We start from the raw sequence: 15,527 nt of genomic DNA, 5'->3' as shown, positions 1-15,527 counted from the left end.
TAGAAAAGTCAGGAATTTGTTACTATTTTTAAAAGATGAAAGTGGCTACTGAGCAGGTAACTAGAAGTCTCAAACATACTGGTAAACATAGATGTCACAGAAAATAGAAGCACTGGTACCACTGACCAAATGTATAATAAGTTATTCTTCCTTAAATCTAGTACATGTCATATTTTCTGTTTTATTAGGACTGTATCATAAGCCTATGCTTTACATCTGTTTTCATCAAATCAACTCAAGAAGTTATGAGGATAATAATCTTTTTAAAATCTTTAATTATATTTATCAATATTAATTAGCAACTATTAAAAACTTAACCAGTATGGTGATGGGTATTAAAGAGGGCACGTTCCGCATGGAGCACTGGGTGTTATATGCAAATAATGAATCATGGAACACTACATCAAAAACTAATGATGTAATGTATGGTGATTAACATAACATAATAATAAAAAAAATTAAAAAAAAAAAACTTAACCAGTATATTCAAAGAACCATATATTTGGTGTAAATTTTGAAATCTACCTTTCCCCAAATATAAAGCACCTATTCAATGCCCTAAAGTAAAATGAAATGTAGAAAATACTTAGGAAGTTGAGGTATCTAGAATCTGTTTCACCATTTTAACCTGGTTTCATAAATTTGTGCTTTAGGAATAGTGAAGTAAGCCTTAAAAGTCTGTACAAAAGAACTTGTAATAAATGGCCTTCAGATTTTATTTATTAGAACTGGATCAAATCCAGTTTTCAGGTCATGATCCCAGGGTCCTGGGATCGAGTCCCACATCAAGCTCCCTGCTCAGCGGGGAGTCTGAACTGAACTGAACTGAACCCGAACTGAAAGCTCCAGATTGATCCTGCCTGTCTAATACTCCATTTGTGTAAAGTTGTTCCAACAAACAGCAGAGGCTTCAATAAAAATCACAGCTTTTCCCATTCATTACAGTATAAACTGGAAGAAAAGTTTCAAACCTCAAAAAATGCTCCCAGTCAGGCAGAGCCAGCTGGCAACTGAAATTAGAATTCTAAGTTTTCACTTGGTAGAGTTGCTTCTGGTATAAAAATAGACCATGTATAATCTTTTACATTTTCTACGTAATCTCTAAACATCCCAATGAAAAGAAAAATCAGGAACTCCCTTGGATTCATAATCATGATGCACATACACTTGTTTTCAGGATTGTATTTTTCTAACTAAATTTTTAATTCTTATTTGATAGCATTATTAAAATACTAGAGACATAGTTCATACTATGTTTTATTTTATTCCTGAAATACTGAACTAAGAATTTATAAATATAAATATATTTTAACTTATCTAAATAAATACTCCAAATACGAATTAAGTTTAAATTTTTAAATTTTAAATTTAAATTTTTAAATTTTCAGCTCAATTCACCTCTAGGTGTATATATCAAAGAAAATGCTGCCCTTGCCTAGTTATTTTTTTTTTACTATTTTATTTATTTGACACAGAGAGAGAGAACCAGTAGGCAGAGTGGCAGGCAGAGGGTGAAGGAGAAGCAGACCCTCCACTGAGCAGGGAGCCCGATGAGGGGTGCGATCCCAGGACCCCAGGATCATGACCTGAGCCGAAGGCAGACACTTAACCCACTCAGCCACCCAGGCACCCCAGCCCTTGCCTAATAAAAGTTTTTCTTAATCAATATATATGGTGCCCTTTACCCACATTTATAGCACATCATAATTATTTAAACCAGATAATTTAAAATCCTATTAAAAGGCAATGTGGCTCATAACCATTAGGTGGCTCACCTAATGGTTACAGCATCCATTGATCTTTGGCTAAACAGTTATTACACTGAGAGTCACAACATGGCAACTGTCTAATTCTATCACTCCTTCTTCATTTATTAACTAACATTCTTTTGTAAAGATGAGCTCCCCTGACACAATAAATATTCTAGGCTGTCAGAGAAAAACTTCACTGGACAGAGTTAAACAGACAAGGAAGATTTTATTCAAGATTATTCCAATAGGGGAGATTGAACTCAACTCTGCTGAAACAAAAGACAGGACAATTTTTAAGTACAGGGGTGAGCCAGTAGAAGGTACTAGAGGACATAAGGGAGAGACCTGCTGGAGCTGAAAACTCTAGGACTCTTTATTTTATGTGCCAACACCCTATAGAGTAAGGATGTTTGCATTAAATAACAATTCTATCAAATATGGCTATCAAATGATATTTAATTGTTGCACATACATCTATGTTCCCCAGTGGACTACACAGAGATTACATATTTCATATACTGTGTATTCTCAGTTCTAACACAATATTAGGTATTTTAATAGGATTTTAATATTAGGTATTTAATAGGATTTTAATGGAAAACATCAGAAGCGAAGAGAGTTCAGAAATCCACAGGGATAAATTTAGGCAACTTGCCAGGGCCCTATCAGCTCCAGCAGGTCTCAAGTAGACAAGGAAACAGGCAGCTGGCTAAGGAGAGTGCTTGACACAGAGAGAAAGTGAGAGAGGGGAGGAAAGATGGTACGTGAAAGCCGGGGTGGGGGGGGTTGTTGAGTTGCGGAGAATGGGCCACTTTGTAGTTCACAGCAGATTTGAGACTTTCGTGATGGGAAACTGAAATTTTCCTGGCTTCTGGGAAAAATGTACATCCTAGAGTCAAGGACAAGTGTGTCTGAGCACATGGATCAGGCCCCGTTTCTTCAGCGGTTCAGTCCATCTGGGCACATGCTCTTTAGCAGGAGCACAAAGGAAGCAGCCTGGGCTGTGTGGATGGCAATGGTATGAATAAAAGAGGGGAAGGATGCAAGAGGCATTATGAAAAGAAAAGGGAGGTAGCATGTCAGATAAAGGAAGCACAGGGAAGGAATGAGCCTCTGAAGGCCCGTGCGTGATCTCGTGCGGCTTTGTGGTGTCTCTGCGACACTTCACACCAACAAGAAGCCTGGAGAGTGATCAGGTGTGTGAGTGTATCACGGAAATCCACACAGGGGCCCGAATCCTGAGAGCTGAAAGCTGGGAGGCCAGAGCCAGCTTTGTTCAAATTACTGTAACAACAAGAGCAAAAATTAAAACACCAACACAAAAGCAGCCTTTCTTTGGCCGAGTAACTTTCCATTTTGTCAGGGGCCTTTCCATTGTGTCAGGGGCCTAAACTTCCAACCAAATTTGAAATGCAAATCACACCGTGCTCCTGAGTGGGCACTGTGGGGAAATGATGCAACCACCATGACAAACCATCTGCAAAAGCAATTTGGAACCTGTAAAATTTGCTGTGAATGTTACTGCCATCATTATTGTCCTAAGTGCTTCGTGATAAAATAAAATATCCCATCTCTGGCAAAGAGGTCAGAAAAAGAAAACCAGCTTCCAACATCACAAAGTAACAGTGGCCTTTGAGAAACAGAAATAAAAAATGAAATTTTCGTCACCTGTGCATGGTAAGAAGGGCCAGCGCTTCTCTTTTTTAGCCAAGGCTTTGGATCAAAGTGAACATTTGAGTCAGTTTCACACACTGGTGGGACCCAAAGCAATGGCCTCAAGTGAAAATCACAGTCTCAGTATCAGCATGAAGGTGGGTCCTGTTCTTCATCCATGACATATCCAGAGTTCGGTGCTGCAACCAAACCCCATCCCAGCTTCCTGAGCAGAGCTTTTTGTCAGTATAAAAGGGCAAAGAATGAATCAGATGACTACACCAGAGAGAGATATGAACATGGATTTAAAACAAACGAATATATTTGTATACCTTTTTTTATTTCAAGGGGTAAGTGCCTTTAGACTGCTCTCTTTTCAAATGCATCCAAGACCCTGTACAGAGATTCCAAATAGTTTCCAAATAGAGACAAATTAGTTCCTGGAACAATCCGTGGGTAAGCTGTTTACTGGAATTCATCCTGAGACTCATATTTCCAGCTTCATGCTCCCCTAAGTGACAGCTGAAAATATTATATATATGCATGCATGCATGTGTGTGTGTGTGTGTTCATAAATGATGTACTGGGAAGAATAGTGAGATGCTAGAAAAAGCAGAAACTGCTGAGATATTTTCAAAATCCGTGCCATAGGTACCAAACGTTTATTGGAGGTCTTGGTTTCTTTTCCTCTGGCTAATGTTTTCTATAGGATACAGACAATAAAAATCATGAGCTGTGTGGAAGAATATACAGACGGTATTTTAGAGGAAATGGGATAAGTAAATTGGGCATTTCAAATTTACAGAGCAACATTAGCTGAGATAACACAGAACAGAGATGACATGCAGAAAAGATATCCTTGCTATTTATTAGTTGTGCCTGAGTTGGTGTTTTGGCTCTCATTATAATGATGCAAATATTTACCAACCTCCAGAAGATAGAAAAACAACATATATGAGAGCTTTTCTTACAATAAAAATAAAATAGTAACTGCTATAACATGTTTGGTAAGTAGAATGTGCCACACTGTGCAAGGCACTTAGCATGTATACTCTTAACTAACAGTTTATTCTCAAAATTACTCTGTAAGATAGGCATTAATATTCCCATTTTATTCATGATAAATTGACATACAAGAATAAATGACTTGTCAAAGATCTAAAGTGAGAAAGATAGGATTCAAAACAGAATCTTTTCTGACTCAAAAACTATGCTCCATTGCCTAAAAAATATTTCAAGAGTTAACATCAGATGAACCTCAGCAAACACAGAAATAAGCCTGGTTTACTGGTTTGATTTTGCTAAGTGATACTATTTTGATTAAAATCACTTTTTTTTAAATTTTTGTAACTTTCAGTACTTCTTTGCAAGTGAGCTTTCACTATGCCCACCTCAAAGTCTAGGAGAATTAAAATGTGTAAGTTGAATCATTGTGTTAAAATGTGTCATTATTCTACCCTCCTGTGCCGAAATAATCCTCTTGAAGGGTTGCCCAAGGATCTTGAGCATATTCCTGCTAACAGACTCTCCATGTAATAACACTGCAATACCAGGAAATCACAGGGAGGGTAGAGGTGTTAAACTGGTTAGGTGAATTCCAGACCTAAGAAAGGATTACTTTACCTGAAGCTCACCTGTGAGGGGGACTGCTGTATTTGCAAAATATATATGACATTTATCAAAATGGATAACTGCTTCTCTGAGTTACTGACTCAATTGCTAAATTAAAAGAGATATCCTCCATTTACATATCATATCTAAACACTTACCATACTTACATATAATATAAGAGATGTAATACATCTATCCTTTAACAGTTCCTGATTGTTCCTTTAAAAACTAGCAAGTTAAGGCAAGAGATCATGCTTCTCTCATACATCCTATGAAAGGGGGGTATGTGCAGGGAACTTTTGATTATAAAAGAAAAATATGTTCAATTTAGAAAATTTATAAAATTCAATAAAGTATGAAATAACTCATTAAAGGACCTATTTTGGTCCATTTCTTTGCCATTTTCCCAAGGACTTTTAGTCCATTTCCTTTAAGTGTTTATTCTTTGAACGTATGTTCTTTCATTGGAATCATTCTGAATATATCTATCATGATTTTATTTTTTAGGTAATATTCCATTGTGAGTATTTTAGCCACAATTAATTAATTATATATTAAATATACGTAGTATTCCATCATGCATGTTAACACAACTCACTTTGTTAGTTAGGGATAAGGTCATCAGGGACTGCAGTGAGCAATGAAAAATAAACCACTCCCAGCATCCCCAGTCCTTAAGAACAGCCCTGTTCCTGGGAAGCCCACCAACTTGCTCCACAGGGCAGATGCTGGGGAACAAAGAAAATCATCAATGTTCTTGGGAAATTGCAGAGTTAAGCAAGCCCCTTTTAAGTCATGCTTGAAAGATTACAAAGGTTTTTTACTTCATAATTGTAAGAGTAACTGGCCAAAAGGTTGCCAGCCGGCAGTATAAAGTGGCTCTGAAGTTTGTGTTAGAGGAGACGGTGTTTTGAGAGCCATCTCCCTGTCTCCTTACTAGTAACAAACAACAAAATTTCTTTGCTTTCAACACTTCCTTGGGTTATGTTCAACTTAATGCACCCCAAGCAGCAATATCCTTGAGTTCAGTCACAACTTATTATTCCTTTGTTGTTAGACATTATTTCCAATTTTTCACTATTGCAAATAGAACAATAAGCACCTCTTACATAAATCTTTGTTATACCTTCTGGAATATTTTTCCTTAGGATAGCTTCCAGGAATCATAGAAATGAAATTAATCAAAGGTTATATAATTCAAATGACCTTGAATACATATTGATTAATTGCTTTCCTGAAAAGTCTGTACCAAATTATGTTTATGACTTGTCATTTCATGTCATCTGTATCAAATTTGGAGCCTTTAAAGTTCAGCTTTCCCAAGAGGTAAAGCATTCCTGGAACAAATCCATTTTCTACAGAGACTATTCATTAGCTTCACGAATGAAAAAGTCACAAATATTTATGCCATTACTCAACTGAAGGGCAGGTTCTGTCTATTTCTGGGCAGTATTTTCGGGCAAAATGTCTTCCATATTCTAAGTGTTCAATAAATATTTGTTAAATGCAATGAATGAATGATGATCTCACTCTGTCGAACTTGAACTTGGATGTGTTAGCCAATGTGTGTTTTACAAAGGGCTTTAACCAATTTGTATTTCATCAGGTTATCACAACAACCTAGTGGGGAGACCCTATGACTCCATTTTTGCAGATGAGAAAACTGAGGCTCATTGAAGTCCCAGGATTTGCTTCATCACAGTAAACGATGACACGGAACCCTGCCCCCCAGAGCACACTCTCTCAAGTGCTCTTCTTTGCCCCCACAGTAAAGGATGAATGCCAGACATGCTCTGTGCTCCACACCAATAGCATGAAAGACTAAACAATCACCCGATATATTGTGTTTTCTAGACAGGACTTCTGGACAATGTCACTTTGCTTCACCAAACTTAGATTTAAGTTTGTAAGCAGTGCAAAGAAGCACTAACCTAGGTATAGTCCTCAATTCTACCTGAAAATAGCAATGGTTACTATAATGTTAGTGAGATAATAAAAAGAATGATTATAATCTGTTGAGGACCCATGATGTGCCAAGTAATGTATACTATGGCATTAAAGCCTGACAACTACTGTATAAATTGTTATTCTTATTCTTACATGGAAAGGGAAATCATCAATTCCATATCACACATAAGCAGTTCTCATATGCTAGGGTACACCAATATTACCTGGTGGGCTTGTTGGAAAATAAGATTGCCAGGTTCTCCCCTGAGTGTCTCTGTTTACGAAGCTGGGCTGGGGCCTGAGAATTTATATGATTCAAGTTCCCTGGTGATGCTGCTGGTCCAGGGATCCCACATCAAGATGCTGTGACTTCCCCCCAATAAATAGGAGAGCTAGGATCTGAACATAGCTTTACCTGACTTCAAAAATCAGGCTATTTGCATTTTCCCAAATGGATTCTATTGTAAAGACTTTGAATTAAAATGTTTTCAATCTTAATTTGGTCTTTGAGACTTGTATACAAATTAATAAAACAGGGGCTAAGAAATTTACATTGGAATTCTAAGAAATAGAGATTAAAACTGAGTTAATCAACTCTCATTGAGAATCAAATGAGTCACTACCTGCTCCCCAACATCCCCTATTTCGCAGAACATTATTTTAAAGCTAAAAGTGACCTTAGATCTCATTCAGGTGAACTCCTTCGTCTTAGAGATGACTGAGTTGAAGCCTAGAAAGTTTAAGTTCTTAAGATGCTTCAGTGGTCCTTCTATCCCACCAGTCAAATAGCCACACTTCAAGAAAGTTGAACCTCTTCTTTCCTCCACCACACTAGTGTCTACCACTTCCTTCTCTCTGTCGTGGTGACTTCTTACCAGAGTCTTCCTGTAATTGACCCTACTACCCATAGATTAACTTACTGTATTACAATTTTGTCTCCTCTATCTTGACTGGAAACACCTGGAAAGCATGTATTACATTTCCATATCCTTTGTAGCCACTTAGAATATGCTTGTGGATCAAATGGAATTGAGTGGGATTTCATTTCTTTTTTGTTTTTCTTGCTACACTGCTGTACCCATTCCCCCCACTGTGCTTTGCTTACCCTGAAATGTAGTCATTAGTAAATACTTCTTTCCCTTTTTTAGTATATTTCAGTTAAAAGGTCAGCATTATTTTTAGGATGAGTGTTCTCCAAAATATTTAAGGTATCAAAAGGTATTTTTTACATATATAAAATACATGTGTATCTATACAGATACAAAATCTTCTATGCCTCTTCTCTTTCAAATATGTTCACTTCCCATTTTCTTAGAGAACATGATTAAAAATCAGTCCTTTCTTATGATAAAAATAAAAATCATTTGGGGAAGTACGATGACAGTAGTTTACAGACAGAACCTGAAATTCTTATAATGATCTTTTACTGCTTTAGTCCAATTCAAAAGAAATAATGACTTTCAAATCACATAGACTACACAAACGGGCTTCACCCTGCTACTGTGGGGAAGTGAGCAGAAAAGAAAACCCTGCAGATGCTTCTGTTTGAATTAATGCAAAAGCCAGTATTAAAGGACACAGTGGGAGAGTGGAGGAGTGGCTGAATCACAGGCCCCTGACATTCTTGACATCTTTTTTAAAATATGAGGCCATACGATAGTCTAAACTCCCCAAAAATGTCTAGACCAGAGCAGTTTTACAGCCCAGGTACTCAACACTTTCCTACAGTTAATACGAAAACATGCAAAACTTCCTGAGGGAAGGGGTACATTTCAATAATAACAACAACAACAATGCAACAATAGTAAAGGTAATACCGACAACCCTTTGGAAGGTGCTTCTTACGTGCCAAGCACTTTGCAAACATTTTCTAAATCAGGCCTTGGAAAAAAACCTGAAAGTTAGACATAAGCAAATCCATGATACAGATGCAAAAAGAGGCTCAGAGTGTTGAGGTGACCCATGTGGTCACAGAGCAAGAGTGTGAGTCTAGACTCTTTAATTCCAAACCATTACTTGCATTACATTCCAAATTGTTACTTGCTCCAAAGGAAGTATAAACAGACATCTATGTTTCAGTGGAAAGGCAGATACATTTTTAAGAATGTATTTTTAAGAAATTAATTACTCTTTACTTCAGCCTCTGAAATAGATGTAGAGTTGCCCTACTTTCCATACATGAGAAAACTAAATCAGAGCATTCTGGGCATACGATGCCTCCACCGAAATTTAAACAAATCAAATGAATGGAATTTTTCTGTAGGACAATCTCCATAATCAAATTGCCATTCCGAGAGAATGAAATAGCACCCTAAGACGGGCTTCTCTAAGTTATATTAGCAATCAAAATGTCTCCCCTTCCCCTTGCAAACCCTAACTTTCCAAAGCAAAGATGTCTGAATAAAATTCGCAACAATGGAATCTTAATTTCAAGGGTTGTTTTGATTTTCTCAATTAAATACTAAATGTCCCAGAGATATCAAAACTCTTTTGTGACCAAAACCTATCTCCCAGATTGTTTCTTTCACTCTAAAAATGTGGCAAACCAAATCCTTCTTAATTTAGAAATACTAGACTTCCTTCTGGGTTCTTCAAGTTCAGAATAGTCAAATGAGAGAAAAAATATCTTCTAACCTCCTCCGAAAGGTAGCTGAAAACAGCTAGGTTGGTTGTTGATACCTCAGCATGAAAAATGAGTTCTCCAGTGGAAAAGCTCTGGCCTGTGCATGGTTGTCTTCAATACTTCCAGTTACAAGGAGGTGGAAACAATTTATAACATTGGTGTTAACCAGACAATGTCAAATGAGGGTAGGAGCATGCACTATAAATATTCAGAGCTGTAAGGAACCATGGAGGGCAATGATTTATCCCAAAGCCCTGTATTTCGTGGCTCCCAAGAGGAAGGAAAATAAAATGGAAGGGACCTGTCTAACATTGGTGCCAGCAGAAATGGGCTCAAGTTCTGACTTTACCATTTAAAGCTGCTTGACTCTGAAACAACTAACCTGAGCCATAGTTGGCCCATTTGTAGATCAGGAATAATAATTCCTACATTACAGAATAATTTTAAGGATTATACATATGTTACTTAAAATGTCTAGCTGAGAGGCGCCTAGGTGGCTCAGCTGTTAAGCGTCTGCCTTCGGCTCAGGTCATGATCCCAGGGTACTGGGATCAAGCCCCGCATGGGGCTCCCTGCTCGGCAAGAAGCCTGCTTCTCCCTCTCACACTCCCCCTTGCTTGTGTTCCCTCTCTCGCTGTGTCTCTCTCTGTCAAATAAATAAATAAAATCTTTAAAAAAAATGTCTAGTTGATAATAAATGCTCAAAAGACCAAGAAACTTTGATTAAGAAAGTTTATGGCTTTTACGATTTTAGGCAACTATGGTTAGAGGCACAGCAGAAACCAAAACCCAGACAAGTGCTCTTAATACAATCTCACATAAAATTATTAGAAACAGGCTCTGTTGGCCCTCATTAGTAAGATTCAGGATTATTTTGTTTCATTTGATACTTGTTCTCTGTAGCTTTTTGTTGATGTTGTTGTTATTTGCTTGGTTTTTTGTTTTTTGTTTTTTTCATTATTTCTAGGTTAGAAGAGAAAGAGAGAAATTTCTCGTGAAGTAACTAAATGCTTGACTGGAAAGATGAGAGTCCTCACTACCCCAAAGACAGAAAGACACAGAGTCAGCTCCAGGACTCAGTGAATGCCCCACATGCCTGGGGAACATGAGGATCCCACAGCAATACACTTAGACACAAATTCTGTACAAAGTGCCTCTTCCTCTGGGTCAATATAGAAGTGACAGTGCATGTAATGTATGGGGATTAACATAAGAATAAAAAAATAAATAAAAAAAAAAAGAGAGAAAAAAAAAAAAAAGAAGTGACAGTGCAGAGTCAACTTCTTGCTAACAAGTATGTCAAAGACCACCTCCTAACTGAAGTCGGGATTAAGAACTCTCAGAGACTCCTCAGCCAAGAGCCTGAAGTACCATCACTTGGTGAAGGGGCTTAGCAGTCTGCAGTCACACAGAAAGCAATGAGCCCAGCTCTGGGAAAATTACATCTGTGGACATCTCATGTGACGATCAAGATTTGTTCAACTGTTTCAAAACTGCTTCTGCTTTAATTTGTTTTCATTATTTTTTATTAAATATTGACTAGATACAGAAGAATATTTATAAGAAGCATATGAGTTATGAAGAAAAGTGAGGCAATTACTTGTGTACCCACTACCTAATTTAAGTAAGAAGATGGTACATTGGAGGGCCCCCTCATGTCCTCCCCAACCCCATTCCAGTTACTCCCTGCTCAGAGTTAAGTACAATCTTCTGAGTGCACCATTCCCTTGCTCTTCTTTAAAGTGTAACTACATAGCTCTTATTCCCCTAAGATAATACTGTTGTTTAGTTTATATGGTTTTGAATATTATAGAGTCATATTTTTCTATAACTTGCTCTTTTTAAAAAATCTCATTTTATTATGTTAGTCACCATATACTACATCATTAGTTTTTGATGCAGTGATCCATGATTCATTGTTTTTGTTACGACATTGAATTCTTCCAGCAAGTCACTAATTTTGGTACTTAATAGCTCTAATTCTTCATTATTTATGATTCTCTAGTACTCTAGTATATGAGTGTACCATCATTTATTTGCTCATTTCCCTGGTGTTGGACTTCTCATCTGCCCTCATTTTTTTGCCCTGAACATTCTTGGCCATATCTCCTGAGGCAGCGGTAAAAGTCACTCAAATCTCTCTCAAACTTTCTTACATGCAGTATGCCTTCGGAATCCACATCACTCCACATCTTCACCTTAAAATTACAAGCCTGTGCAAAACGCTATCTGCTTGTGGTTTAACTTATATTTTCATGATTACTAATGAGGGTGAGCACAATTTCATATGTTCATGGGCCATTCATGTTTTCTCTTTTGTGAAAATGTTAATTCATGCCTTTGACCCATTTTTCTTTTGGGTTATCTTTTTGTCATAGAATCTGTTGAGTTGAATTATAATCCTTTATTGGTTTGTGTGCTGCAAATATTTTCTTCCCCCTGTAGAATACATTTCTCCTTGTTTTAAAGCATTTGTTGGTGAACAGAGGCTCTTAATTTTAATTTAGTGAAATTCATCTTTCATTTCCCTTATGACATATTCTTGTTTTGGCCTGTTTAAGTAATTTTTCACTACTCTGGGAGTTTTAAATATATTCTGTCACATTGTCTTGCAAAGGTTTTATAGTTTTGCCTTTCACATAGAAGTCTTTCAACTTCTGTATACTTTTTGATTGCTCCAACATCATTTTTTAAGTCCTTTATGTCCCCCCACTTAGCTGTTGTGCTAGCTTTGACCAAAATTAAGCTAATATATTAAGTTTCCATAATATGTATGCATTGCAATCAAACACATTGGCCTTTTATCTATCACTGCACCAGTACCACATTTTCTAATTTTTTATGAGTTTTCTTTTATCTGGTAATACAAGTATTTTCACACTATACTTCTTCAGGGGTGTTTTGGCCCTTTGGAGACTTTTTTATTTCTATAGACATGGATCAGCTTATCAAATTCCACCAGAGAACCTGTGGGAATTTTTGTTGGGATTGCATTAAGTCTATAGATCAATTTACATTAGCACTATAGATTAATCTATAGATCAATTGGCTTTTCAAAATTGAGTCTCCTATCCCATTTATATAGATTTGGGGTAATGTCTAGTATATGTCTAGTAGTAGAGTTTTATGATTTTTTTTCCATAAAGTTCTTGCTCATATTGCATTAGGTTTATTCCAAAGTACTTGTATATATACAACTAGAATAATTTTCCTTGTACTTGAAATCAATCTCTGTTGGTTACAAAAGCTTCATTTTTTTGGTCTCTATTTTGCCTTGCTCTTGACAAATGCTTCCACTGTGTACCAAATTCCAGTTTAACAATTCCAGTCTTTTCTCTCAGCTTATTGAAACTATTATCCACTTCTACTTCAACTGTTGTGAAATGCCAATCCAGTTGTTACTTGAAGGTAATTATTTTGGGTTTTTTCCTAGCTGCTCCTAAACCTTTTTGTTTCATTCTCAATGTTCTGTAATTTTGCAATATGTTTACTTATTTTGCTTGGAATTTGAGAGCTGCCTGAGTTTGTGGACTCATGTCTTTAACCCATTTCAGGAAACTCCTGGTTATTAGCTCTTGGGGTTTTCTTCTGCCCTATTTGACCTCCCTTTTCTCCTACATTATTAAATATATTTGGACATTTTCATTCTATATTCCATGAGTCTTAATTTCTCTTTTAAATTTTCCATCTATTTGTCTTTCATTGCCCATTTTAATTTCTTCAAATGTGTCTTTTATGAATTCTCTCTTCATCATCATCTAATCTTTTCTCAAAACTATCCACTGAATTTTTAATGTCAACTAATTTTTATTTCCAGGAATTCTATTATGTTCCTTTTGAAATCTGCTTGGTCTTTTTTTTTTTTTAAGATTTTATTTATTTATTTGACAGAGAGAGACACAGCAAGAGAGGGAACACAAGCAGGGGGAGTGGGAGAGGGAGAAGCAGGCTTCCGGCGGAGCAGGGAGCCCAATGTGGGGCTCAATCCCAGGACCCTGAGATCACGACCTGAGCCAAAGGCAGACGCTTAATGACTGAGCCACCCAGGCACCCCTGCTTGGTCATTTTTAACATCTCTTGTTTTTTTATTTACTTCTTCTATCACTTCATTTCTATCTTTTAGTATAATAAATATTCTATTTTATATATTGTGTGTCTGATAAGGCCAGCACAAAAAGTTTTTGAAGATTTCATTCTGATTTATGTTGTTTCTACTAATTTTCTCAGATAGCATCACGTCAGGTCTTTTGTGATTTTTGACTGACTACTTCTATTTCTCAAAACTTCTTCAGTGGGGAGTTTTTTAGGCCAGTGGTGAAGGTAGATTCTCCCTGAGATGATGTACATTTGCTTCTTCCAAGCACTTTAGGACACCAGCTCAGAATCGCGTTAAATTGGTTAACCTAGTGATTTATTGTTTCTCAACCATCTAAGTAGTGTGAATTCCAGCTACAAACCAATTTGGAGCTGTCTTTTAGCTATGAATTCTCAGGAAGTTTCCTCTCCCTCCACTTAGTACCAAGGCTCAAATCCAAGAATTATCCTTGGATTTGATTCTCTTAGGATGGATGGAAGCAGCATGTTTACTTAACCTTACACTGAAGGTATATGCTCTTAGTGTTCCTGTTTTGTGTAGAGGAGGTCCTTTGACTACTCTTAGTGGTCCCTGGTCTTTGCCTTGTGTCATTGCTGTACCCTGTGAGACTGAAAACAAGGTCCAACTCATTGGTTTTGGCAAGTATCTGCAAAGTAAAATTTAGTTTCCATGCTCCATTTACCTTCTAGTTTCAATGCTCCACTTACCTTTCTAATTTCCTACTTTCATTTAGCTTTGGACACTGATTATTCTTCACTTACTAACTTGCCAACTTAGTTCATTTTAAAAGACTATTTCCTATATTTTTCAGAGGTTTTTTTGTTTTGTTTTACTTTTTCTAAGTGGAGTATTGATCTAGGATACCCAACTCTCAATGCTGTTATATATATATTCACACATACTTCCACATAAATACACCAAACCTACTAAATATGTTACATGTAAAAGCTAAGTAACCAACTATGAAATTTTCTAGGCAGGAAGAGTGGCAGGTGGAAGGCACAGTGAGGAGGATAAGAATGAGAAAAAGAAAGTAAAACTAATGCACAATAGATCTGCATTTTATTCAGGGACAGGATTCTACATTCAGTCTATAAATCACACAAATGTGAAATATATTGATCACTGCTTCTTTGGTCAACTCTCACTCACTCATTGACTTGCTCCTTCATTGAAATCATGAGCTGACTGTCTGCATACACACACACACACACACACACACACACACACACAGGCACATTTGAATTTTTAAGATGTAAAGAACATAAGAACACATAAGAAATGTACTCTTTAAATTTTAATATTTATGTTATGAAGTTTACTGAGTCAAAAAATTTACTGAATCTGTTGTTTCCTCATATTTTCTCTATTATTCATACCTTAATTTAATATGAAAAAGTAGCTATGCTAATCTAGTATACTGATAATAATCCTTTGATTTCCACCACAATCAATGATAAGATAGTGCCTGAGAGAAACATAAAGCCTCTTAAAAAGCTAAGTAGAAATTCTTCATAAGTGATGAAAATTTTTATTAAAAGAACCACACTGTTTAACTTAATTCCTGCTGTTTGCAGTGAGGCACAGTAGTCAGGTGGCAATAACATAATTCTTTAAAACATTACTGATGCTTTAGACTTGACTGGTAGGAAAGGGAAAATATAAACCAATTTCAGCCTGATTAATTCAAAACTAATTTAGAATTCATAATACAAACACACACACATACACACAAACAAAAAAACACTTCTTAGAACTCGTAGAAACCAAAGAGCTAGAATTTCAATAAACAGAATTACTTTCCTATGCTTTTCTTGAAGGAAAAGAGACAAAGGAATAGAAATCA

The 15,527-nt window shown here is 36.5% G+C and overlaps 1 long non-coding RNA gene across 1 annotated transcript in view; it reads right to left on the bottom strand.

Annotated features, from left to right (window-relative positions):
* The window catches only part of LOC145723041 (uncharacterized), a 312,601-nt gene that overhangs the window by 145,450 nt on the left and 151,624 nt on the right, over positions 1-15,527 (bottom strand). The gene's annotated exons all lie outside the window — the stretch shown is intronic.

The sequence above is a fragment of the Leptonychotes weddellii genome, chromosome 8, assembly GCF_054177405.1.
Source record: "Leptonychotes weddellii isolate Sample4059 chromosome 8, ASM5417740v2, whole genome shotgun sequence".
Lineage (NCBI taxonomy): Eukaryota > Metazoa > Chordata > Mammalia > Carnivora > Phocidae > Leptonychotes > Leptonychotes weddellii.
This window is presented reverse-complemented; position numbering and strand designations above follow the sequence as displayed.